Source organism: Primulina eburnea, chromosome 3 (assembly GCF_022965805.1).
Source record: "Primulina eburnea isolate SZY01 chromosome 3, ASM2296580v1, whole genome shotgun sequence".
Classification (NCBI taxonomy): domain Eukaryota; kingdom Viridiplantae; phylum Streptophyta; class Magnoliopsida; order Lamiales; family Gesneriaceae; genus Primulina; species Primulina eburnea.
The window spans coordinates 42,846,073-42,873,543 of record NC_133103.1 but is presented as its reverse complement, the minus strand read 5'-3'; positions in this window follow the sequence as shown (position 1 = coordinate 42,873,543).

Here is a 27,471-nt window from a genome sequence, read left to right as displayed (position 1 = left end):
CCTTGGGATGCGGCCAATCTTGCGCCGTGACGTGAAGGTGGTAGGGCCTATGACCTATGAGGTCGCAGTAGCGAGGGCATTGGAAGCAGAACAGGACATGAGGGAGATTGAGAAGGATCGCCTGGGCAAGAGGCCCTTTCAGGCACCGCAACAGCAGCAACAGTATCAGCAGCGGCCACCATTTAAGAAACCTTACCAGGGGCAACCTGGGAAGAAACCATACCAAGGACCACCTAAGGGCAAGGGTCCTATCCATCAGCAGGGAGCGCCGCAGAAGCTCGGCAATTTCCCTGTTTGTCAGAAGTGTAACCGCCAGCATCCCGGACCATGCTTGTATGAATCAGGCAAGTGCTTCAAGTGTGGTGCCACCGACCACATGCTTAAGGAGTGCCCGCAGTGGAAGCAGCCAACCCAAGGCCGGGTATTCGCCATGCACGCTCAAGAAGCGGATCCGGACACTACTCTACTGACTGGTAAACCTTCCTACCTAAGCTCAGTATTACCTCGTCTTGCAGATAAATTTCATTTGGGGACTTTTAGGATACTAGTATTGTTTGAATATGTTTGGGTTACTATCTTGTTAGCATTACTTTTGAATGGCATAAGACATTGAATTTTATTATGCGTAAGGTTAACGTTAGTATTTTGGATATAAGTCGTGTTGTGCTAACGCATCTCAGGGAACATTTTCATAAAGAGAGTAGCTACAACTGCACTGATAGATTCAGGAGCCACTCACTCCTTTATATCAGAGACCTTTGCTAATCACCTGGACATCAAGTCCATCGGCCTAGACTTGAACTTCTCAGTGACAGTCCCATCAGGGGAAGAGTTGTTAGCTACCAGTGTGATCAGGGATATCGATCTAAAATTGCAGGGCCACCTGGTGTATGCAGATTTGATCGTTTTGCCAATGCCAGAGTTCGATATCATTTTGGGCATGGACTGGCTGACTAAGAACAGAGTTCTAGTCGATTTTCAGAAGAGGTCAGTGTTGGTCAGACCGCTCGGTATGGAGCAGTTTTTATTCGAGCCAGCTAGATGGAAAAGTTTTCCTCGTATGATTTCGTGCATGCAGGCGAGGAAATTAATTTCAAAGGGATGTCAGGCTTTCTTGGCCAGTGTTATAGCAGCGCCTGACGTGCCCAATCCTTCTATTTCAGAAGTGCCAGTAGTCAATGAATTTCCAGACGTCTTCCCAGACGACGTCACAGGCCTTCCACCAGATAGAGAGGTGGAGTTTGCCATTGACCTCATGCCAGGTACAGTGCCCATCTCTAAGGCACCGTACAGATTAGCTCCAGCAGAGATGCTAGAACTCAAACAGCAGATTCAAGAACTCTTAGACAAGGAGTTTATCCGCCCGAGCTTCTCACCGTGGGGCGCACCAGTACTCTTTGTGAAAAAGAAGGATGGGAGCATGAGACTGTGCATCGATTACCGTGAGTTGAACAAGGTAACGATCAAGAATAAGTACCCGTTGCCTAGAATTGAAGATTTGTTCGATCAGTTGCAGGGAGCTGTCGTGTTCTCCAAAATCGATCTTCGATCAGGGTATCACCAACTGAGAGTAAAGGATGCAGATGTGCATAAGACAGCTTTCAGGACCAGATACGGGCATTACGAGTTCTTAGTGATGCCGTTTGGATTGACCAATGCTCCAGCTATTTTCATGGATCTCATGAACCGAGTATTTCAGCCGTTCCTCGATCAGTTCGTCATAGTGTTCATTGACGATATTCTCATATACTCGAAGAACCATGAGGAGCACGACCAGCATTTGAGGACAGTTTTGCAGACTTTGCAGAGCCGTAAGCTGTATGCAAAATTCAGCAAGTGCAAGTTCTGGTTGCAGAAAGTCGCGTTTTTGGGGCATATAGTGTCTAGTAGAGGGATTGAAGTGGATCCAGCCAAAGTGGCAGCTGTCAAAGAATGGGTAGAGCCAAAGAATGCATCAGAGATCCGCAGCTTTTTGGGTTTAGCGTGTTACTACCGTAAGTTTATTCGGGGATTTTCGTCTATAGCAGTGCCACTCACTTCACTAACCAAGAAAAATGCTAAATTTGTGTGGAGTGATGAATGTCAGAAGAGCTTCGACACCTTGAAGCAAGCTCTCATTTCAGCACCGGTGTTAGCCATGCCATCAGGGCAAGGGGACTATGTGTTATACACCGATGCATCCAAACTCGGCTTAGGAGCAGTGTTGATGCAGCAGGGTCGAGTTATAGCATATGCTTCCAGGCAGTTAAAGGTGCATGAGAAGAACTACCCGACTCACGATTTGGAATTAGCCGCCGTTGTCTTTGCATTGAAGATTTGGAGACATTACTTATACGGCGAGAAGTGTCAGATTTTCACCGATCACAAAAGTCTCAAATATTTCTTCACGCAGAAAGAGCTGAATATGAGACAGAGACGGTGGTTAGAACTTGTGAAAGACTATGATTGCGAGATTAGCTACCATCCGGAAAAAGCTAACGTCGTGGCAGACGCTTTGAGCAGAAAAGTGGCAGTCATTGCACAATTGTCAGTTCAGGGACCGCTTCAGTCTGAGATTCAGAAGTTTGGTCTAGAGATTTATCATAAGGGCAGAGCTCCTAGACTGTCTAATCTGACAGTCAAATCTGACTTACTAGACCGCATCCGAGCAGGACAGTCTTCAGATGAGCAACTCCAGAAATGGAGACTGAAGGACGAAGCTAAGGGCAGTGTTTTGTACACAGTGTCAGATGGTATCGTGAGATACAGAGACAGGATGTGGGTGCCTAGTGTTGATTCGATCAGACAGGATATTCTGACAGAGGCACACTGTGGGGACCCGGGTTCTAACTCAATTCTTTTGGGATTTAATTGGATCTTTATTATAAATGGCGGGTCAAAATTTTTCGCTTTCTAACATTAAATCGAATGTTAACATAAAGCGTCTCATTTTTATTTAAAACAAACATGAGTCAACGACTATTACATGACATGATCTAGTAGCCTTACTTGTTATACATGTTACAATAACAACATACCATCTCTAGTATCAACATAAAACTACTAGTGCAACATCAGAAGTCTTCTGCTACACCCGGCATCTCCACGCTATCAACTCTCTCTTCCTCGTCGTGACCCTGATCCTGCCCCACCTGTTGCCATGCACACATACAGACACGACAACAGCCGGATAACTCCGGTGAGAACATATCCCAGTATAAAACATGGATGCATGCAATGTAATAAATCATGTACAATGCATAACATAAATCAAGTAACATGAATATACATCTAAACATGTAGTAGAATACAAATCTGTATTCGACAATTCAAATCTTGACTCGACTCTTTTCTAATCTAGGGATCCCGGTGTGAATAAGACGGTCTGTCACCTACCCAGCCACTCGGGGCAACGGTACGTCTTATTCCTAGACTTCGGTCAACTCTGTATCGAGGGTCTACACATATAACAAATCTGTTTCTATGCGTCGATACACCGAAACGTCTAGTTTTGGCAAGTCTGCCAATCTCTCCTATCTCAAGACTCGAATATAAATCAATAAACGAAACATTACATAATCAATGTAATAACTATCTAGTATGTGATTTAGGGAAACTCGTATCAAATCTGAATCGAGTTGTGCAATCTCGTGACCACATGAATTATACCTTTCTTGTCGCACAGTCTGTGTCGAACCGAAATCTCGAATACCAAGTAGTCAATACAAATCTGAAATGGCATAAACAATGTGCACTTCAGTCATATACATCTCAAGCAAATCAATATACAACGCTAACATCGGTTTCAATGCAATTCGACGGCATAACGGCGTAATTCTTTTATACCGGTAACTCAAGAACATCATACTCAATCACAATCAACTCATCATCTCATCTAACATCTATATACATGCTGTAATCTGTATATTCTCAATCCAACACATGCTGGAAAATCGAACGTATAGCATACGGCGTCTGAAATTCGATCCGTTTACGTTTCTACGATGCTTAGTATATCAAGAACACATAATCTATGTCAAATCTGAATTCTTCCAACACATAATTTTCGAAACATGCTGGAAATGAACAATACTTACATCCTCTTGTAGCTTTGGTTGAGAGGAGTACCAATCTGAACTCGAATTCAAGTTTGGATGGCTAAATCTTGCAAAAGATAAATTGTGAGATGGAAGAAGCCTTGGACTCTCTTCTGAATTCTCCCTCGGTGCTTACTACTGAAAATGGAAGGAAATGAAGCCACATACCCTTGTATTGCATGGCAAGGAACAAGTGTCTTTATTTTTCATTTGACACGCACGACCGCGGGTGCGGTACACTGGCAGCGCGGGTGCGCTGTGCTCACGGCAGCCCTTGCATTTTCTGAAATTCTTGGACCGCGGGTGCGGTGATGTTATTACCGCGGGTGCGGTGTCTGTTCGCACAATTTTACAAATTTTCTGTCAATGCACCGCGGGTGCGGTCCTTCCTGTACCGCGGGTGCGGTGTGGCTTCGGCCCTGCTTTACAAATTCTGATCTAAATATCATGTATTCTCGTCGTTTCAAGTCTCACATCAATAACAACCGATAATTCTCGAGCCTTACATTTCTCCCCCTCTTAGACAGGAGTTCGTCCTCGAACTCGCAAGCAAGTAATCATGCAAGTATATATATGAAACAATCTAATCAAAATTGTAAGGAAAACTCACATCATATGAATAGCTCTGGATGTTTCTGTCTCATATCAGACTCTGTCTCCCAAGTTGCTTCCTCGATGCCATGACGACTCCACTGCACCTTCACAAGCGGAATGGTCTTCGTTCTGAGCTGTTTTTCTTTCCGATCAAGAATCTGTATCGGTCGCTCAACATAGCTCAAAGTCTGATCTAGCTCGGCTTCGTCAGGCAGAATGACATGAGAATCATCTGGCATGTATCTGCGCAACATCGATACATGAAAAACATCATGTATACCTGATAATGAAGGAGGAAGAGCAAGTCTGTAAGCTCGATCGCCAATCTTCTCAAGAATCTCATACGGACCGACGTATCTAGGAGACAACTTTCCTCGCTTGCCAAATCTGACAACGCCTCTGAAAGGTGAAATCTTCATAAATACTCTGTCTCTCTGTTCGAATACTAACGGTCTACGTCTAATATTGGCGTACTTCGCTTGCCTATCCTGTGCCGTTTTCATTCGTTTCTGAATGATCTTCACTTTTTCTGTCATCTCACGAATCATATCAGGCCCCAATTCTGGTACCTCAGAAATATCATCCCAGTACAACGGAGATCTGCACTTCTTTCCGTATAAAGCTTCGAACGGTGCCATCTCAATGCTAGTCTGATAGCTGTTGTTGTATGAAAACTCACACAACGGCAATGAATCTTGCCAACTAGTACCAAAGTCTAGTACTACAGCTCTCAGCATATCCTCTAGAGTCTGGATAGTCCGTTCTGACTGTCCGTCTGTCTGGGGATGATAAGCAGTGCTCAGGTGTAAAGCCGTACCCAAAGCCTGCTGCAAACTGTGCCAAAAGTGAGAAGTGAATCGTGGATCACGATCTGATACGATCGACTTCGGCACACCGTGCAATCTGACGACATCTCTGACATACAACTCGGCCATCTGATCGTGTCGATAGGTCATCCGGTACGGAATAAAACACGCTGATTTGGTCAGTCTGTCTATCACAACCCAAATCGCGTCACAGCCCCGCGAAGATCGAGGTAACTTCGTCACGAAATCCATGGAAATGTGGTCCCATTTCCATTCAGGAATAGACAAACTCTGAAGTAGACCTCCGGGCTTCTTTCTCTCTGCCTTCACCTGTTGGCAATTCAGACATCTAGACACAAATTCTGCAATGTCTGTCTTCATCTGTTTCCACCAGAATTGTGTCTTCAAGTCATTGTACATCTTCCTGCCTCCAGGATGAATGCTGAACCGACTACAATGTGCCTCCGACATGATCTGTCGTCTCAAATCTGAAACATCTGGCACCACTAGACGGTTATGCACATACAGAACAGAATCTCTGACCTGATATTCTGAGATATGACCAGCTCTGACCATATCAATCGATTTCTGCACACTCGGATCAGTTCTCTGTGCTTCTTTGATCCTCGAAATCAAGTCTGGCTCAATCTGAATCGCAGCAAGTCGCAACGGTCTACTCTCTGTATTAAATGTCAATCCAGACAAGCAACAATCTTCTACTAAACTCGATACACCTATAGTCGACAAGGACAAAGAACATACCTTTCGACTCAAGGCGTCTGCCGCTGCATTCGACTTCCCTGGATGGTACTTGATCTCGCAATCAAAATCTTTCAGCAGATCAAGCCATCGTCGCTGCCTCATGTTCAACTCTGACTGAGAAAAGAGATACTTCAAGCTCTTATGATCGGAATAGATCTCAAATTTCTCACCATACAGATAGTGACGCCAGATCTTGAGTGCAAATACAATCGCCGCCAATTCAAGATCATGAATCGGATAACGAGTCTCGTGTGGCTTCAGCTGTCTAGAGGCGTATGCTATTACGTGCCCTCGCTGCATAAGAACACATCCTAACCCTCTGTGAGATGCGTCACAGTATACAACGAACTCACCTGTACCTGCAGGAATCGTCAAGACAGGTGCACTAGTCAGCCTCTTCTTCAGCTCTACAAAACTGGTTTCACAATCTTCGGACCACACAAATGGCATATTCTTCTGTGTCAACTGGGTGATAGGCTTCGCTATACTGGAGAAATCTTGGATGAAACGTCGATAATACCCGGCTAGACCCATGAAACTGCGTATCTCTGGCACAGAAGTCGGTCTCGGCCAACTGATAACAGCCTCAACTTTACTCGGATCTACCGTAATACCATCTCCAGATATAATATGCCCCAAGAAGACAACCTGTCGCAACCAGAATTCACACTTGGACAGTTTGGCATACAACCGCTCATTTCTCAAAGTCTTCAATACAATTCTCAGATGATCTGCATGCTCAGTCAAACTCTTCGAATACACCAAAATGTCGTCAATAAACACAATCACAAAATCATCTAAATATCTCTGAAAAATGCGGTTCATCAAACTCATGAACACCGCAGGTGCATTCGTCAAACCGAAAGGCATAACAACAAACTCGTAATGTCCATACCTGGTTCGAAATGCAGTCTTCGGAATATCAACGTCTCTAACTCGGAGCTGATGATACCCTGATCTCAAATCGATCTTCGAGTATACCGAAGATCCCTGTAGTTGATCAAACAAGTCGTCGATGCGCGGCAAAGGATACTTGTTCTTCACTGTTGCCTTATTCAACTGCCTGTAATCAATACACAGTCGCATCGAGCCATCTTTCTTTCGAACAAAAAGCACCGGAGCACCCCAAGGTGATACACTGGGTCTGATATATCCCTTGGACAGAAGATCCTCCAACTGTGCTTTCAACTCTTTCAGCTCTATCGGCGCCATCCTATACGGAGCTCTCGAAATAGGAACAGAACCGGGCATAAGATCTATGCTGAAATCAACCTCTCGAACCGGAGGCAACCCTGGAATCTCATCAGGAAAAACATCTGCAATCTCGCAAACCACTGGCAAATCTGCCAATGCTGGGCTCGACTTCAGTAGGTCTACTGAATATACGAGAAAGCCCTCTGCTCCTCTCTGAAGCAATCTACTCATAGTCAGGGCAGATACTAAGGGAATCCGAGATCTGGAGCCCTTGCCGTAGAATTTCCACTCGTCTGTCATCTCGGGTCTGAATCTGACAATCTTGTGGAAACAATCTACCGTGGCCCTGTACTTGGTCAACATGTCTATGCCAACTATACAGTCAAAATAAGCTAAACCAAGTACTACACAATCAAGATCAATCTCATGCCCCTCAAACTGAAGCATACAGTGTCTAACAGTAGTCACAGATATCAAACCACTTCCCAACGGAGAAGCTATAGACACTACTGTCGACAACGACTCAACAGGCAATGAATGTCTCAATGCAAAATGTTCAGATATAAATGTATGAGATGCCCCTGTGTCTATCAACACATATGCAGGATAACCGCAAAGGAAACAATTACCTGCAATGACGTCATCTGGCGCCTCCTGCGCCTGTTCCTCTGTCAGGGCAAAGACACGTGCCTGCTGTCGAGGAGGCTGACTCACAGTCTGACTACCTCCTGGCCTCTGCTGAGTCTGTGTGGAGGGTGGCTGAAAGGAGTGTACAGAAGATGCCTGTCTCTCCATCTGTGGCGCTGCAGCAGACGATCCTGTACTCTGGAATCGCTGAGAACTCCTCTGTGGGCACACTCTGGCGAAATGCCCCTGCTGTCTGCAGATATTGCAGCGTCCCAGAACTCCTTGACACTGCTCCGTCGCATGTCGCCCTCCGCACGAACCACAGTATGCGCCACTATAATCTGACCCCTGACCTCTCTGTCGAGATCCACTCGAACTCGATGAACTACTCCCAGATTTCTTAAACTGTTTGCCCTTAGCCTTCAGAAAATCCTTCTTGCCACTACCACTAGCTCCACTGTCAAAACGAGGAGGAGGTGGTGGAAACTGTACGGTAGTAGGCTGTGGCGGTCTCTGCCCCTGAACCCCGTAGGAAGCCCCTCGCTGCCTGATCAAGCCAGCCTCTGCTCCCTTCGCTCGATTCAATGCCTCTGAAAAAGTACTAGGCCGGCCCGTGTTCACCAAAGTAAAGACATCGGGATTCAGCCCGTTGATGAACTGATCGGCCACTGCCTCGTCGTTTCCGGCCACATGCGGTGCAAATCGTAGCAATGCAGAAAATTTCGCAACATACTCCTCGATGTTCCACTGTCCCTGCTTCAGATTCGCAAATTCAGCTCCCTTATCTTTCCGGTAGGAGACGGGGAAGAATCGCTGGTAGAACTCATCTTTAAAAACTTTCCACGTGATATCAATGCCTCGGTGCTCCAAGGCTCTCTTCGTAGTCAACCACCAGCTCTTTGCAACCTCTTGCATCTGATGGCCTATCAACTTCACACGTCGTTCGTCAGTGTAAGCCAAAGACTCAAACAGCATCTCGATATCATCAAGCCAGCTCTCGCACTCTACTGCACTCTCTGTGCCCTTCAGGGTAGGCGGATGGAAAGACTGAAATCTCTTCAATAAGGTCTCCATCGGCGTAGCGGTAACATCCATCTGTGCACCGGACGTGCTACCCTGCTCTGGCTGTGGCACTCGTCTAGGCGGCATAAATCTGATCATCAAACTGATTAGTACACAACCAATATCATCTGTCTCAGCCCTCCTCTGATCATATACCTCTGGTCGAGAATTGGTTCTGATTCAGGCTTGAAATGCTGTAAATCAATTCAGATAATACAACCACATACAATAGGGAAAGCAGTAAATCATGCTAGCATCTCAAAAGCAAGGAAGATGACTCGATCTACTCCGCTCATTCTATTCTATCTCAGTCTACAGAACCTACAGCTCTGATACCACCTGTTGTGGGGACCCGGGTTCTAACTCAATTCTTTTGGGATTTAATTGGATCTTTATTATAAATGGCGGGTCAAAATTTTTCGCTTTCTAACATTAAATCGAATGTTAACATAAAGCGTCTCATTTTTATTTAAAACAAACATGAGTCAACGACTATTACATGACATGATCTAGTAGCCTTACTTGTTATACATGTTACAATAACAACATACCATCTCTAGTATCAACATAAAACTACTAGTGCAACATCAGAAGTCTTCTGCTACACCCGGCATCTCCACGCTATCAACTCTCTCTTCCTCGTCGTGACCCTGATCCTGCCCCACCTGTTGCCATGCACACATACAGACACGACAACAGCCGGATAACTCCGGTGAGAACATATCCCAGTATAAAACATGGATGCATGCAATGTAATAAATCATGTACAATGCATAACATAAATCAAGTAACATGAATATACATCTAAACATGTAGTAGAATACAAATCTGTATTCGACAATTCAAATCTTGACTCGACTCTTTTCTAATCTAGGGATCCCGGTGTGAATAAGACGGTCTGTCACCTACCCAGCCACTCGGGGCAACGGTACGTCTTATTCCTAGACTTCGGTCAACTCTGTATCGAGGGTCTACACATATAACAAATCTGTTTCTATGCGTCGATACACCGAAACGTCTAGTTTTGGCAAGTCTGCCAATCTCTCCTATCTCAAGACTCGAATATAAATCAATAAACGAAAAATTACATAATCAATGTAATAACTATCTAGTATGTGATTTAGGGAAACTCGTATCAAATCTGAATCGAGTTGTGCAATCCCGTGACCACATGAATTATACCTTTCTTGTCGCACAGTCTGTGTCGAACCGAAATCTCGAATACCAAGTAGTCAATACAAATCTGAAATGGCATAAACAATGTGCACTTCAGTCATATACATCTCAAGCAAATCAATATACAACGCTAACATCGGTTTCAATGCAATTCGACGGCATAACGGCGTAATTCTTTTATACCGGTAACTCAAGAACATCATACTCAATCACAATCAACTCATCATCTCATCTAACATCTATATACATGCTGTAATCTGTATATTCTCAATCCAACACATGCTGGAAAATCGAACGTATAGCATACGGCGTCTGAAATTCGATCCGTTTACGTTTCTACGATGCTTAGTATATCAAGAACACATAATCTATGTCAAATCTGAATTCTTCCAACACATAATTTTCGAAACATGCTGGAAATGAACAATACTTACATCCTCTTGTAGCTTTGGTTGAGAGGAGTACCAATCTGAACTCGAATTCAAGTTTGGATGGCTAAATCTTGCAAAAGATAAATTGTGAGATGGAAGAAGCCTTGGACTCTCTTCTGAATTCTCCCTCGGTGCTTACTACTGAAAATGGAAGGAAATGAAGCCACATACCCTTGTATTGCATGGCAAGGAACAAGTGTCTTTATTTTTCATTTGACACGCACGACCGCGGGTGCGGTACACTGGCAGCGCGGGTGCGCTGTGCTCACGGCAGCCCTTGCATTTTCTGAAATTCTTGGACCGCGGGTGTGGTGATGTTATTACCGCGGGTGCGGTGTCTGTTCGCACAATTTTACAAATTTTCTGTCAATGCACCGCGGGTGCGGTCCTTCCTGTACCGCGGGTGCGGTGTGGCTTCGGCCCTGCTTTACAAATTCTGATCTAAATATCATGTATTCTCGTCGTTTCAAGTCTCACATCAATAACAACCGATAATTCTCGAGCCTTACACACACGCACCTCCGTATTCTATTCACCCAGGAGGTACCAAGATGTACAAAGACCTGCAGATTCTGTATTGGTGGCCAGGGATGAAGAGAGACATCCGCAGATTTGTATCTGAGTGCCTCACTTGTCAGCAGGTGAAGGCAGAGCATCAAAGGCCAGCAGGTTTGCTTAAGCCACTCCCTATCCCAGAGTGGAAATGGGAGAACATCACTATGGATTTCATCGTTGGGTTACCTAAGTCAGTCAGAGGTTTTAATTCTATTTGGGTTATAGTGGACCGGCTCACTAAGTCAGCGCATTTTCTACCAGTGAAGACGACTTTCTCCATAACGCAGTATGCGGAGCTTTATATTAAGGAGATAGTCCGTTTGCATGGTTTCCCAGTTTCGATTGTGTCCGACAGGGACCCAAGGTTTACATCGTCCTTCTGGAATAGCTTACATGCAGCTATGGGGACGAAGTTACTGTTTAGTACGGCCTTTCACCCGTAGACAGATGGCCAGTCTGAGCGAGTGATCCAGATTCTGGAGGATTTACTAAGAGCCTGTATGATTGATTTTCAAGGAACTTGGGAGTCTAGACTACCTCTAGTGGAGTTCACATACAACAACAGCTTCCAAGCATCTATTGGTATGGCTCCCTATGAAGCGTTGTATGGTCGGAAGTGCAGATCGCCAGTTCATTGGGATGAAGTTGGTGAGAGAACAGATCTAGGCCCAGAGATAGTTCAGCAGACTGCAGAAGTTGTGGTCAAGATTCGTGACAGAATGAAGACCGCCCAAAGCCGTCAGAAGAGCTACGCCGATAAGAGGAGGAGAGATCTCGAGTTTGTCGTTGGGGATCACGTTTTCGTCAAGATAGCACCCATGAAGGGTGTTATGAGATTTGGGAAAAGAGGCAAGTTGAGTCCGAGGTTTATTGGACCGTTCGAGATTCTTGACAGAGTTGGGACATTAGCCTATCGTGTAGCCCTTCCGCCGAATCTGGCCGGAGTACACAATGTGTTCCACGTCTCGATGCTAAGGAAATATTTGGCTAATCCCTCGCACATTCTGAGTTATGAGCCTTTGCAGCTTGCTCCAGATTTGTCTTATGAGGAGAGACCGACTCAAATACTCGACAGACAGGAGCGCAGACTCCGGAACAAAGTGACTAAGCTAGTCAAAGTTCGGTGGTTAAACCAATCAGTGGAAGAGGCCACTTGGGAGTCAGAGACAGATATGAGGCTTCGCTACCCGGAGTTGTTCGGTAAGACTTAATTTCGAGGACGAAATTTATATAAGTGGGGGAGGAACTGTAGAACCCGATTTCAGTACACGTATAACCCATGCATCTATTTAAATTATTAAAGCATTTAATTAATTTTAAAGGAGCTTTAGTCATGCATAATTTATGTAAATGCACTATTTTAAATTAAATTATGTTATGTGATGCACGTGGAAATGTCTTTCGAGTTTCATGTTTCAGGCGATTATTCGAAGCGTGATTGAGGAAAAGACCCGGGGACGATTTTGGCAATTTTAGAGATGGTATTTTATTTTAAGTTGAGTTTGAGGGTATTTTAAATAATTTAGTGAACTTTAGCATTTTTGAGCCTAAATGTTTAGTTAGTGATTTTAAGAGTTTAAAACTTTTAAAATTTAGTATTTTATGAGATGTTAGTAGTTTGAATCCTAAATTTTATTATTTTGAGAGTCTTTGATTTTAGAACTTTTAAATTCTAGTATGGTGTGTGCTATATTTTAATTAAAGAGTTTTATTTAAAGATGAGTAAGGATAGTATTTTAATTAAATTGTTAGTTGAGTCAACATTTTAATTAGCATCTTGATTAGCATTGTTATTTATTAATTAGCAAATTTTACTCCTCCTAATTATCTAACACACACACGCACACACACACTCTACACACACTAGAAAACGTAAAACACACACTCACACAATACAATTCAAAATTTCATTATTTTGGAGAGAAAAAGATTAGGGTTCTTTGCAAAACAGCAGCCGCCCCTTTTAGTCAATATTCCCGGCGATTTTCGTTGGTTATTTTCAAGGAAAAACGGTGCCACGTTCGTCCCGGATCAACCTCGCTCCTATCTCCGCTTCGGTGTCGTCTTTCGGTAACGTTTGATATCATAAGGCACGTATATTCTGTTCTTGCTGTGTCGATCAAGTCATATTATGCGTTGCGTTGATTTTTATGCGTAAAAGTTATGTATCATGTTAGTAGTTTGAGCGGGGTATAGATCGGATCAATTTCGAGGGTAAAATTTTAGATCTAAAACTCGTTTTTGCTGTCTTTTCAAATACTGCGATTTTTCAGTTCATATTTTGAGAAAACTTTAAACTACAAAAACGTAGAACTTTTCGATACCTTCGATTTGATATAAAATACGAGATTTTTGGACGAAAAATGAGAGAGTTATGATATTTTTCGTGTGACTGCTCAAACTGAAATTTTAAGAAAAGTTTGGTATCATTGTATTTTTGAAGTTTTATGTTGCAGGCTTCGTTGGAGGCTCGACCGGTGATTGTTGCTGCGTGTAGGTACTTGCTTATGTTGTTGGGTCGATCACTAATGGTTCGCTTCGGGTCATTGGTCATCTAGTTGAATCAAATGTCGTAGGAATCAAGTTGATGTCAAAGACCGTATTTTGGTTCGTATGAGTTGTAGGGTGAACGTCGTCACGTTGAGGCAATTACACGAGTTTAGTTCACTGCTATGGTGTCCTAGGATAGTCTCGAGTTGTGGAAATCTTGTGCCGTTATGTGTTAATTAGGAGACTAAGTATTGTGTAAGTTTTTCCTCGCAGGTTCAGAAATACGTAGACACACGGACCCTTACCCGGACCCCCGCACGGGGTCCGTGCCTTCGTTCCCTCAGCAACGTCTAGGACCCGAGTGTACACGGACCTCCACACGGACCCAAGCACGGGGTCCGTGCCTCTCCCCTTTCCGAGTACTCCTTTTACAGTATCTACACGGACCCTGACCCGGACCTTTAGACGGGGTCCGTGCTCTTGCTTTTCTACACACACCCCATACAGTATCTACACGGACCCAAGCCAGGACCCAGACACGGGGTCCGTGTCCTCCTATTTTTGGGATACATTCTCTCATTCACTTTGGAATTTGGTTGAGGTTTTAAGTTAAGGTTTAATATGATGTTTTCATGATCGAGTCATGGGAAATTTTAGAACGTCCCAAGTGTTGATTGAACTTAGGTGTAAGTATGATTTTTACGTCTAAGTTATGCAAGTTAAGTATGCAATTCCATGTTAGTACGTCGCAGCAACGGCCCAGTCGAAGTCCAACGAATCCCTCAACGCCTAGTAAGTATGTTGACGTGCAAGAAAATGTTTAAGTTTGGAGGTATGCTAATTGTCTTGTGACCAAAGAAAGTTAAGGATTGGAAAGCGTTAAATCATGAACGGGGACCAATCCGCCCGTTAAATTATGAACGGGTTAGATCGTGGTTGTGAAGCGTTAAATTTTGAACGTGGATCAACTGGCCTGTTAAATCATGAACAGGGATCTTATGTATGCGACAGTGGATACGTCCCTGTCAGCCCAGTACTGTGGTGTGTCTGATCAGGCGTTTATCATGTTAAGGGTCACTTGCTTTGAAATATCCTCCACGTAAAATTATGCAGTTAAGTACGTTGAAGTATGAAAGCATGTTTAAGAAAAGTTTATGTTCATGGCACGTCGTAGTATGTATGTTCAAGTTCAAGTTTATTTCAAGTTGAAGTTTATGCAAGTCAATTTAAAGTTATGTATGTCCTATTTTAAAGAAGCATGCGATTTTTATTATGTAGTACTCGTTACTTTCAGTTTATACGTGTTGAGTCTTTAGACTCACTAGACTTGATCGATGCAGGTGAGTACGATGAGCAGGAGACAGGAGGTGGCGACCAAGGGGCAGGCTTGGGCTGAGCGGCAGGCTAACCCCGAGGACCGCAAGATTATGTTTATGCAAACTTTTAAAATACTCTGATGTTTTGATTTGAATGTGAGACGAGTTGAGACAGCGTTCTTTTAGTAAACTTTTATTTGGTGATGGATTATTTTAAAGATATTTTATGTATGTTAGGTGACGACCGTACGGATGTTTTATTTGAATAAAAATTTTTATTTTTCCGCAAATTTCAAGTAGTAAAAGTACGGTACGTTACAATAATGTTTCTGGAGGTCTTGATGGTTGATCCGACTGGACTGAAGGTGCACATAACCCGAGGACCGACGCTAGTTTCCGCACTAGTTATTATTTATGATTTTAAGTAATGTTAAAGATATTTTTACGTCTTTTATTTATGTTATGAGAGATTTTAGAGAGGTTATATTATGGGCTATACTTTTCAAATAATGTTTTTAGGTTGGTAAAATGTTTGAAGATTTTATGCTTTAAAATATTTTCCTTTGGATTTTTAAATGGCAGTTGGATGTTTATTTTTAAAATGATGTCAAAAATATTTTATGGTTCGGCCGATTCTAAGTGAGGTTTTAAAAAAAAATTTTCTAGTACTTCTTAAGAAAACGAATAAGCAGACGCTTCAGTTGGTATCAGAGCAATTGTTCTGTAAAGGGTTGTGCCACCATCAGCGCCGGGAAGATCAGTCGTCAAGCCTCAACTTGTAAGCTTACATGCTTTATATGATTTTATGATGTTACATGCATAATTATATGGATTATATGTTTACGTCACATGTTTAACAGTTTTATGATAAGTTATGATTTATATGCTTCATGATTTTTATACGTGATACGATATGAAATGAAAAATTATTTTATTTTAACGCATGTTGGTTTGTGATGGAATTGGACTATGTTAATTTTTGGGTTTTAGTATTGACGTTTTACTTTTTGTGCTATAATTTAATCATGAATATTATGAATGTTTTTTGGGTTACGTAGATTTTCTAAGAAAATATTTATGATTCATGGTTACCAGTCGAATTAATTTTTGAGAATTAGACATAAAGAATAATTATTCGAGGATTGCAACGACTTTGGGAATAAGAAAATGTATAAATTGAGATTTTAAGTTGATGAAAAGTAAGATTGATTATAGAAATTTATTTTTGGGTAAATAAATTTAAGTTTATTGAAATTATGTCATGGGAAAACTGTAGAAGAAAATTAAGAAATACCGAAAATTTATGGGTTAACTGTAGGATTTTTGAAATTAAGGACCAATTAAGATAATTTTTGGGGAAATTAAGAATTAATTTTTAGATTTTTAAGGAATTTGAGAACTAGTTTAGCAATAAGTGATAATTTAATGGTTTAAATGGTAAGAATTTCGATTATTTAGACTTTTAAGAATATTCAGAACCTTGGGATATCATGGTTATAGTGTTATAAGGAATGTTAATCAAGGGTTCTTAAGGATGAATCGATATTAGGCTTGAAAATTTAAGAGTTAGCGGATGCGTTTGGGATTTTAAGATTGAAATATGATAAGTTAATGAACATATTGGGATACTAGAACTTAAGTTTTATAAAATAGCGCAGCGAAAGCGTGGATTTTTGGGATACTAGAAAAAACTCTAAACTTTGGGTTATCTAGGATAAGCGAATTTCGAGGACGAAATTCAATTTAAGGGGGGAAGATTGTAACGCCCCAAAAATTTTAAGGTCCACGCGAACCACATGCATTTGAGTTATTAAATTTTTTGTATTTTAATTAAATGTTTTAATTGCATGAATTAATTATGTTGTGCATATTTGCATGTTTAAAATATATTTTTCTACATTGTTGCATTAAAAGGTATTTTTAAAGGTTATTCGAGTTGCGATCGAGGAACATAGACCGATGGCTGAAAAAAATAGAAAATATTTTTATTTAATAATTATTTTTAATTATTTAAACTAAAGGTGATGTTTTTATTATTTTTGAAAATAAGGAGTTTTGAGGTGATTTTATACGCCGGGACTTAATTTTTATCGTGTTGGTTTTTCATCAAAAATGCGAACTTTTGGGAAACCCAGCTATTAAATTCACAAACTATTTTTAACTAAACTAATATAATATTTTAATTAATTCCTAATCAAGCACTAGTGGGCTTAATTTGGGGGCTTAATGGGCTTAAGCTTAATTAAGGAATTAATTAGTATAAATTATGTAATTCACCCCAAACCCTTCACATAAAACACACGGCCACTTTTTCAGAATTTTGGCACACCAAAACTCCTCATACACGACACACACACATCAAAATTTTAGAGGAAAAAGTTTGAAGGCTTCAAGGAGCTTCTAGCCAAGGTTGTCGTCCCCGTTCTTCGTAATCGTCAACGGTTTTTCGTGCGTTAAATACGCAAAGGCACGTCATATTCTCCTTTTTACTCATCATCACACCATATTATGATTTTATGCATGTTTTGTATGAAGAACAAGTAGCATGTTGTTTATTTTCGAAATTTAAGGTGCATGAGTTTTAAAACTTGAATTTTTGATTCCAAAATCAAGTATTTGTATGGAGTAAGGGGCTGCCATGATTAGGAATTAAAAAGGGATGTTTTTACATGTTCTAGAGAGTCCTAGAAACTCACCAAATAACTACAAACGTGAATAAGAACAAGCTGGAACCGTAGGAAACATACAAGGAAAAGAACCGTAAGTTTATGTGATTGGTGGTGGTTCATGTAGCTCGACCACAAAGCATGGGGCAAAAGGGCTCGACCAGGTCTCGAGGGGGGCTAGGTCTAGACGAGGTTCAGGGTCAAGAAGGCTAGGACCCCTGGTGCGCAGCCTTGGAGGAGTCCCATGCAGCAGGGACTCCTCTCGCGCCTGGAAGTTGACAGCAGCCAAGGGGGCTCGCTGCTAGGGCTAGGTGGCTCAGGGTAGGTCCATCAGAGTCCTAGGAGGATGGGAAAGGGACGGACCAGGGTCTGGGTTTGTTTGGTTCAGGCAGGGTCGAGCAGAATGAGAGAAGCGTGAGGGTACTCCATAGCGCGCAGGTTGTGCTTCTGGTTCAGGAGGTTTGTGCGCTGGTCCAGGGGCTTGGGTTGGTCTGGGCTTGGTCTGGGACTGGTCTAGGGAAGGTTAGGGTCGTGTGAGCTCGGTGGTGGCTCGGCTTGGAGAGTCCTAGTTGGGTTAGAAGTCCTAAACATGCAAGGAAGCACACACACTCAAACTTGCAGAAATAGGGGTCAAGTTCCAGGAGCTTTTTGAGCGGGTTAGGGTCATGTTTTGGGGCTGGGCTTGCACAGTAGGGTCCCTAGATAAGTTGTCTAGGTTTTGGCTTGAGGCGGCTCGGGCGTGGCTCGGGTAAATTAGGAGATGGCTCGGTGTGTTCGTCGAAGGGTCAAAAACGAGATTAATTAAGCCAAAATTGAGTCCGTGGGTCCACGGGGGTGGCTCATGATATGGAATGGTAGAATAAATATTAAAATTGCTATGTTTAAAATTTGGGATCAAATTAACGAGTTTTGAATTTATCCGGAATTTAATCGCCGCACGGGACGCTAATTAACGAGTTAATTGAAACGCCTAGTTTTATGCTTCATAAAATTATGAAAATATAGGGTTAAGCTAAAATAATTATTAGAAGCCTAAGTTTTTAATCTGGGAATTTTATATAATGTTTGGTTTAAATCGGGATTAAAACGCATTAATACGTCATATTTAAAGATTAATTTAAAAGTCCTCGATTTATGCTAAATAAAAATATGAGAAAATTCATGTAAGCTAAAATAATTATTTGGAACATGTTAGAGTCAATGGAATTAAGAAAATGTCAAAAACGTGAAATTTTACGTCTAGGGGTAAAACGGTCTTTTTACACCTAGAAATTAGTAAACGTTATGGCAGTGTCCTGAATACTGTTTTATGTGTTAATATGATTATTCAAAATGTTTAAGATTTTTATGATGTTGATTTTAAAAACGTTTATGGCTTTTTATGATTTTTATATGTTAAAACGTTTATTTTAAATGTTTACGGATTTTTAAAATGATTATGGATGTTTATGAATTTTTGTATGTTAAATTATTATTTTTAAATGTTCATGGATAGGTAAATGTTAAAATGTTATTTTAAAAACGTTTATGGATTTTATGGTTTAATTATGGACATTTAAAAGACATGTTGCATGTTTGGTTTAAAAGAAAAATGTTATATGCATGTTTAAATTTTATAAAGTGATGAGAATATGAAACGTTGAAGGAAGTGAAGTAATTGTGACTAATACGATGATATGTTGGAAATTTCGTGAGGGTTATGGTCCCAGTGGGAGCCCGACGATCGTGTTTCCTTGGATACGGATATGTAGATGTATACGATGATATGTTAATACGTAAGGCCAAGGCCCAGTTGACGGGTGAGAGTGTCGCTGGTGTCCCCGCCGCCCAGTACTGTGGTTACATGTAGATGGATCCATCGCCCAACACGTAGACGTAGACGAACACGAAAGTCACAATTAACGATCTGAATTCAACGAAAGTAAAAAGAAATACGTATGAATATGAATATGTTGAGGATGATACGATTAAGTTTACGAAAATGTTATTGTTTAAGATTTTTATGCATCATGAAAATGTATACGAAAATGTTTAAGTTTAAGTTTATGCATCTTCATGCAAACGATATTTTAAGTACAAGTATTTTTCACTGATATATGTTAACTGTATTACGTATTACTCGTTATCAAGAATATGACGTGTTGAGTCTTTAGACTCACTAGGTGTGATTGATGCAGGTGATTATGATGATAATGTTTCTGGAGGTCTTGATGGTTGATCTGACTGGACTGAAGGTGCACATAACCCGAGGACCGACGCTAGTTTCCGCACTAGTTATTATTTATGATTTTAAGTAATGTTAAAGATATTTTTACGTCTTTTATTTATGTTATGAGAGATTTTAGAGAGGTTATATTATGGGCTATACTTTTCAAATAATGTTTTTAGGTTGGTAAAATGTTTGAAGATTTTATGCTTTAAAATATTTTCCTTTGGATTTTTAAATGGCAGTTGGATGTTTATTTTTAAAATGATGTCAAAAATATTTTATGGTTCGGCCGATTCTAAGTGAGGTTTTAAAAAAAAAAAATTTCTAGTACTTCTTAAGAAAACGAATAAGCAGACGTTTCACATTCCATGCAACCTAGCAACTTCTCTAAAGAACAAATCCGCAATGTTTGAAGTATCATCGATTTTATGACAAGCTATAAAATGTGTCATCTTAGAGAATCTATCCACAACAACAAAAATAGAATCCCTCCCCTTCTTAGTCCTAGGCAACCCCAAAATAAAGTCCATAGAAATGTCAGTCCAAGTTCTTTTAAGAATAGCACGCAAAAGTGTTCTCAAAGTTCTATTGACAACTTCAGTTTGTCCATCCGTTTGAGGATGACAAGTAGTAGAAATCAACAGTTTTGTGCCAAGTTTAGCCCATAAAGTATTCCAAAAGTAACTCAAGAATTTAACATCGCGACCAGAAACAATAGTCCTAGGCATGCCATTCAACCTAACGACTTCTCTAAAGAACAAATCCGCAATGTTTGAAGCATCATCGGTTTTATGACAAGCTATAAAATGTGCCATCTTAGAGAATCTATCCACAACAAGAAAAATAGAATCCGTCCGCTTCTTAGTCCTAGGCAACCCCGAAATAAAGTCCATAGAATTGTCAATCCAAGTTCTTTTTAAGAATAGCACGCAAAAGTTTTCCCAAAGTTCTATTGACAACTTCAGTTTGTCCATCCGTTTGAGGATGAAAAGTAGTAGAAATCAACAATTTTGTGCCAAGTTTAGCCCATAAAGTCTTCCAAAAGTAACTTAAGAATTTAACATCGCGACCAGAAACAATATTCCTAGGCATGCCATGCAACCTAACGACTTCTCTAAATAACAAATCCGCAATGTTTGAAGCAACATCGATTTTATGACAAGCTTTAAAATGTGCCATCTTAGAGAATCTTTCCACAACAACAAAAATAGAATCACTCCTCTTCTTAGTCCTCGGCAACCCCAAAATAAAGTCCATAGAAATGTCAATCCAAGTTCTTTTTAAGAATAGCACGCAAAAGTGTTCCCAAAGTTCTACTGAAAACTTCAGTTTGTCCATCCGTTTGGGGATGACAAGTAGTAGAAAACAACAATTTTGTGCCAAGTTTAGCCTATAAAGTCTTCCAAAAGTAACTCAAGAATTCAACATCGCGACCAGAAACAATATTCCTAGGCATTCCATGCAACCTAACGACTTCTCTAAAGAACAAATCCGCAATGTTTGAAGCATCATCGGAATTATGACAAGCTATAAAATGTGCCATCTTAGAGAATCTATCCACAACAACAAAAATAGAATCCGTCCGCTTCTTAGTCCTAGGCAACCCCAAAATAAAGTCCATAGAATTGTCAATCCAAGTTCTTTTTAAGAATAGCACGCAAAAGTGTTCCCAAAGTTCTATTGACAACTTCAGTTTGTCCATCCGTTTGAGGATGACAAGTAGTAGAAAACAACAATTTTGTGCCAAGTTTGGCCCATAAAGTATTCCAAAAGTAACTCAAGAATTTAACATCGCGACCAGAAACAATAGTCCTAGGCATTCCATGCAACCTAGTAGCTCAATTGGTACCAGGATTGTGCCAAGTATCTATATATCCATGTGATCTTGGGTTCGATCCTGGGGAGGCACATACTTAAGTTCATGGGCTTAAGAGTTCTATGAGTAACCCATACGACGCCTATGGAAAGCCCGTGAGTGACACCACAGGGTGGGCAAGCCCACTGGGCCTACGGGCCAAGTCACAAGATCGGGATAGCCTTGGGTCGATTGGGGCAGTGGGCCGTATGGGCGGTCCACTGGGCCTGTAATGGGTCGTTACAACTAGCTCAATTGGTACCAAGTCTCTTTGAACAATGTACTTAAGCCAGGAGGTCATGGGTTCGAGACTTGGGGAGGTATCACTCCACCAACCTGGCTCAATTGGTACCAAATCTCTTTGAACAATGTACTTAAGCCAGGAGGTCATGGGTTCGAGACTTGGGGAGGTATCACTCCACCAACCTGGTGTGGTGTAGTAACCCGATTCCTAATTTGAGTTAATTATCGGATTAATTATATTTTCGGTGGGATCGGAAGGACCGAACAAGTTCGGATCGTCCGATGAGTTCGGATCGTCCGATGAGTTCGGATCGTCCGAGCCAGTGTCGGACCGTCCGAGACAGGTGGCTGGACACGTGGAAGGGTTCTGGACACGTGGTAAGGTTCGGATCATCCGATTGGGGTTCGGATCGTCCGAGACAGGTGGCTGTACTCGTGGAAGTCATGCAAGGATCGGATCGTCCGATCAGAGTTCGGACCGTCCGAAGTGTGCCGGATCGGAGCTTCCGAAATGGTTCGGATCGTCCGAACATTGGCTATAAATAGAGGCGCGAGGCTTCATTTGTGACTCGCCAATTCAGAGAGTTCCATAGCATTTCAGTCGTTTCTGTGAGATTCTAGTCTTTTTCCGAGGTTCGGGCACTAGCGGGGAGCTGCTGGTCTTGTAGCGGAGCTGTGCTCTAGTTGGGAGCTAGCGGCATCAGTGGGCTAGCGACGGACGAAGGTTTGGAATTGTATCAGTATTATCTCAGGATTATCTAGTTAAGTCTGGTAGATAAGTTTTAGTGATGGTTTTCACTTGATGCATAGGCTTGGACTAGACCTGTTGTCTGGTTATTCCAGTGGATTAGGATTGCTGTGATAGAGGTACGGAAGTACTATCCGAGATATCCTGGTCGAGTATACATTCTTATATGTGTTGCATGATTATGTGGTGCATTGATATATGTCATATGATGCATGCTATTATGTCACGTTTATTACTGCATGTTGCATTTCATGTTGAGCCGTATCTCCTTCGAGATAGCCTTTACTGTTGAGCTGTATCTCTTTCGAGATAAGCTATATATATCTTGTGGGGCCGCTCAGCCCTGTCTTGTCTTGTGGACGCATGGACACCGAGAGTACACAGTGGCCGACGGGTCGGGAGGGCTTCGGTGATCCGGGACATTTTAGGTCCACGTCTGTTCTTGCAGTGGATGCAGTGACCCAGAGGTAGGACCGCGCGGCACTATCCACTTGGCGCCTCTAGACTGAGCATTTTGAGATCTTTTGTGATTCCTGTTTCTTGACTACCCTGGTATCATATCATAGCATGTGCATTTCATATAGGTTTGTATACTCATGCTTTTGTACTGGGCGTTCTTATCGCTCACGTCCTCGGTTTTGTTTATCTTGGACACCCCATTTCCACGGGGCAGGCCTCAGGTTGGATGGCTCAGGAGGAGGAGGAGGACGTTGAGTAGCCGGTGGAGTTATTTATTCAGTACTATTTGATTCGATATGGTTGTACCGTATACTTTCTTTTCATTCTGAGTTGTTATGGATTTTCGATGGGGTTGTATAACTATCATTTGTTGACCTTTTCCGCTATTATCTCTGATTGTTATTAATTAAGTTAAGTTGCATGCTTAGTTCTTGATTAGTAGGTGATTCTGGAACGGGTCACTACATTTATGGTATCAGAGCATGCTTACGATTTTGGGATATAGATTCTGTTTTGGGATTTTCGTTGACCATTTTACCATTTTTCCCCATTCTATCTTGTAGCGATGGCTGACCACTTTGGTGATGAGAGTAGTCAGGGGAGTGTAGGTCGTTGGGGCGACCAGGATGATCATAGGCGTCATCGTGAGCATCGTCATCGTCGGGATGGTCCTAGGCATTTTGATTTGCATCGTTTTATTCAGATGGGGCCTAAGCCTCTAGTCGGTGGAGAGACTCCCGATGATGCTGAGGACTGGTTAGAGCGCATGGAGAGTTGTTTCCGTGCATTTCAGTGCACCGAGGAGCAGAAGATAGAGACCCTTAGCTTTCTTCTCGAGGGCCGTGCGCGCAAGTGGTGGCGATCGACTTCTGCGCCGATAGTCCAGTCCCAGGGTAGGGTGACTTGGGCCGATTTCCGTGCAGCTTTCATGCAGCTGTATTTTCCTCCAGCTCTTCGCCAGGCGAAGACGATTGAGCTCCTGAACCTTAAGCAGGGGAGTATGTCTGTTGATGAGTATCAGCAGAAATTCTTCGAGTTGTTACCCTTCGCTCCTCATATCAGTGGCAGTTCTGAGGCCAAGTATGACCATTTCCTCCAGGGTCTTAACCAGGAGATCTTTGACCGAGTCACTGTCTGTGATAATCCTACTTCTTATGATGGGTTAGTGAACCGGTGTCGCCAGGCAGAGATCAGTCTCCAGCGTGGTAGGGCTATTCTTTCTTCTAGACCTCCGAGTACTTTGAGGCCTCGATCTCAGTCGTTCAAGAAATCTGGTTCGTCTTCTTCTGGATCTGGATCTCGATCTAGCGGTGTTTTCCGTTTTGGTAAGAAGAAGGAATCTTGTGCGCATTGTGGGAAGAACCATCCATCGGAGCAATGCCGAGCAGCCGCAGGAGCATGTTATCAGTGCGGAGAGATGGGGCATATTAAGAAGAATTGTCCTCAGTTGCGAGGTGGAGCAGGATCCAGTACTGGATCTCAGACGACTGTTCAGCAGAGGAGGCAGGGTCAGGCAGTGGGTAGTTCGAATCTTCGACCTCGTGCCCAAGGTCAGGTGTTTGCGCTGAACCAGGATCAAGCGGCAGATGAGACCGAGAGAGTCATAGCAGGTACTTTTTGTTTATGCGGTATTCCTGCTTTTGTTCTTATAGATACCGGAGCATCTCATTCATTCATTTCTGCACGATTTGTTAAGCGTCATAAGTTACCGTATGTTTCTCTAGACGTTATTCTTTCTGTTTCTACCCCGATGGGTCATTCGGTTTTAGCCAAGCGTCTAGTGATGGGTTGTCCCTTAGATTTTGAGGGTAATGAATTAACTGCGAATCTTATGATTCTGGAGATGGAAGACTTTGATTGTATTTTGGGTATAGACATTCTGACTACCTACCGAGCTACTGTGGATTGTTACCAGAAGCTTGTTCAGTTCCGTACGACTGAGAGCTCTAGTTGGTTTTTCTATGGTGAGGGAGCGCGACCTCCGATGCCAGTGGTATCTGCTCTGAAAGCCTGTCGTGCTTTAGAGGCGGGCGGGGAAGGCTACCTCATCTATGCGATTGATACATCCATAGGTAGTGTTGGTATAGAGGATATTCCAGTGGTTTGTGAATTTCCTGATGTTTTTCCAGATGAGATTCCTGGTTTTCCTCCGGTTAGAGAGGTGGAATTTGGCATTGAGTTAATGCCAGGGACTGCACCGATTTCTCGTGCCCCCTATCGTCTTGCTCCGTCAGAGATGAGAGAATTGAAGCAGCAATTACAGGATCTTCTTGATAAAGGTTATATTCGTCCGAGTGTTTCACCTTGGGGAGCTCCAGTTTTGTTTGTCAAGAAGAAGGATGGATCGATGCGATTGTGTATTGATTATCGCCAGCTGAATCGTGTGACGATCAAAAACAAGTATCCATTACCTCGTATCGATGACTTGTTCGATCAGCTTCAGGGTACCTCTGTTTACTCCAAGATTGACTTGCGATCGGGTTATCATCAGATGAGAGTCAGAGATGATGATATTTCCAAGACTGCATTTCGTACTCGTTACGGGCATTACGAGTTTCTAGTTATGCCATTCGGATTGACGAATGCGCCAGCGGTGTTCATGGATCTGATGAACCGAGTCTTTCGTGATTTTCTAGATCAGTTCGTTGTGGTTTTCATCGACGATATCTTGATTTATTCTCACAGTGTGGAGGAGCATGTCCAGCACTTGAGGATTGTGTTGCAGATTCTTCGCGAGAAGCAATTGTATGCTAAGCTGAGTAAGTGCGAGTTCTGGATTGATCGTGTAGTATTCCTTGGTCATGTGATTTCCAAGGAAGGAATTTCTGTGGATCCCAGCAAGATTGAAGCAGTGCTGAATTGGTCACGTCCTACGACGGTGGCCGAGATCCGTAGTTTTCTAGGTCTGGCCGGGTATTATCGTCGCTTCATCGTGAATTTCTCCCAGGTAGCTAGACCTTTGACGCAACTTACTCGGAAGGATGTTCCATTTGAGTGGTCATCTGAGTGCGAAGATAGTTTCAGAGAGCTTCGTCGACTTCTGACTTCTGCACCTGTTTTGGCGTTACCGTCAGGATCTGATGGTTTCAGTGTTTACACCGATGCCTCTTTCCAAGGCTTAGGGTGTGTGTTGACACAGAATGGTCATGTGATCGCTTACGCTTCCAGGCAGCTGAAATCTCACGAGGAGAAGTACCCTATTCATGATCTAGAGTTGGCAGCTATAGTGTTCGCACTGAAGATCTGGCGTCATTACTTGTACGGGGTTAAGTTTGAAATCTTTACTGATCACAAGAGTCTGAAGTATCTGTTCACTCAGGCTGAATTGAACATGAGACAACGTCGTTGGATGGATCTACTGAAAGATTATGATTGCGAGATCAAGTACCATCCAGGCTCTGCGAATCTCACAGCCGATGCTCTTAGTCGTAAGGTGAGAGCCTCTGCACTTCAGACCAGTGCTATGATTAGTACTATTCAGGATTGTTGTTCGTTGGGATTTAACTTCAAACATCGGAAAGGTATGGAGAGCATTCGTGTTGCTACCATTTTATCTGAGCCAGTTTTGTTCGCTCGGATTCGAGATGCTCAGATGTCTGATCTGAAGACTCAGAGATTAGCTCGGTTAGCGGGTGGAGATAGCGGTTTCCATTATCAGTCTAATGGTCTTCTATGTTTGTCTAATCGGGTTGTAGTACCAGAGGATGATAATTTGAGGGAAAAGATCTTGTCTCAGGCTCATCGAAGCAAGTTGAGTGTCCATCCAGGAAGCAATAAGATGTATAAAGACTTGAGGACACGATTTTGGTGGAAAGGGATGAAGCGCAGTGTTTATCAGTTTGTTTCCAAGTGTCTTGTTTGTCAGCAGGTTAAGGCAGAGCACCGTCGACCTGGAGGATTATTGTTGAATCTACCTATTCCTGAATGGAAGTGGGAGCATATCACGATGGATTTCATTACTCACTTGCCATTGTCTTCGAGGAATAGTGATGCTATTTGGGTAGTGGTGGATCGACTCACCAAGTCTGCTCATTTTCTGCCTTATAACCGTGACTTCACTTTCGATCGGATGGCTCGCTTGTACATACAAGAGATTGTACGTTTGCATGGAGTGCCAGTCAGTATTGTTAGTGACAGGGATCCTCGTTTTACCTCACGATTTTGGGGTAGTTTCCAGTCAGCATTGGGCACTTCACTAAGTT